Genomic DNA, 768 nt, shown 5'->3' with positions numbered 1-768 from the left:
CCCCTCGTCTGCGCCCGGGAAACTGCCGGAGACTCTCTACAGGCTCCTTGGAGATGCTGGTCTAGGAAGACTCGCTGCGCTGCTCCGAGGAGCTCGGAGCCTCTGGAAGGAGAAGGCGGGTGAGCAGGGATACGGGCGGTGAGGTCCACGGCACCCTCAAGGAGGGTGAGGACAGGAGTTTCGATCTGCACCGCTCGCCAAGTGACAGGGGATGAAAGTGCAGAGACGAAGATCACAGTGTGGGCCGAGCTGCCGCTTCAGCTCCTGGGGAGGCAGACGCCTTCGGTGGGGCTTGTCAGCGACGATCGCCATCCTGTGAACCGTGGAAAATGCAGATTTCTATTCCCTTCTCTCCGCACCGTTTACCTCTGCAGACCTTCACAGGGGTAGCTGGGGGAAATTAAAAGGAGCGAAGCTTCCAGCATTTTTAATGTGTGAGCAGCCCTGGGGAAAGAATTTCTCAGTTGCTCCTCTGACAACCAATTCCTCCTCCCGCTGTTCTTACATTTCAAGTCTGCACGACGGAACTGACATCACTACTTCATATGCAGCTGTAAGAGCCTGTCTATGAACCCTTTGAGAACAGGGTTTGTGGCTTCTGCTTCTGAAAGTCCCGTCGCAGAAAGCCCTGCAGATGAGCACAGGGCAAGTGACCCCGAGCTTCTGAGGGGCTCCTTCTGCAGAGTGGAGTGCGAGGCCCCCAAGCCAAGCCAGATGCCCTAAAAGATTCTTGTTAGAAAACCTGTGGGGCCGGGCGCGGTGGCTCAC

The sequence above is a fragment of the Propithecus coquereli genome, unplaced genomic scaffold (assembly GCF_000956105.1).
Source record: "Propithecus coquereli isolate 6110/MARCELLA unplaced genomic scaffold, Pcoq_1.0 Scaffold269, whole genome shotgun sequence".
Lineage (NCBI taxonomy): Eukaryota > Metazoa > Chordata > Mammalia > Primates > Indriidae > Propithecus > Propithecus coquereli.
This window is presented reverse-complemented; position numbering follows the sequence as displayed.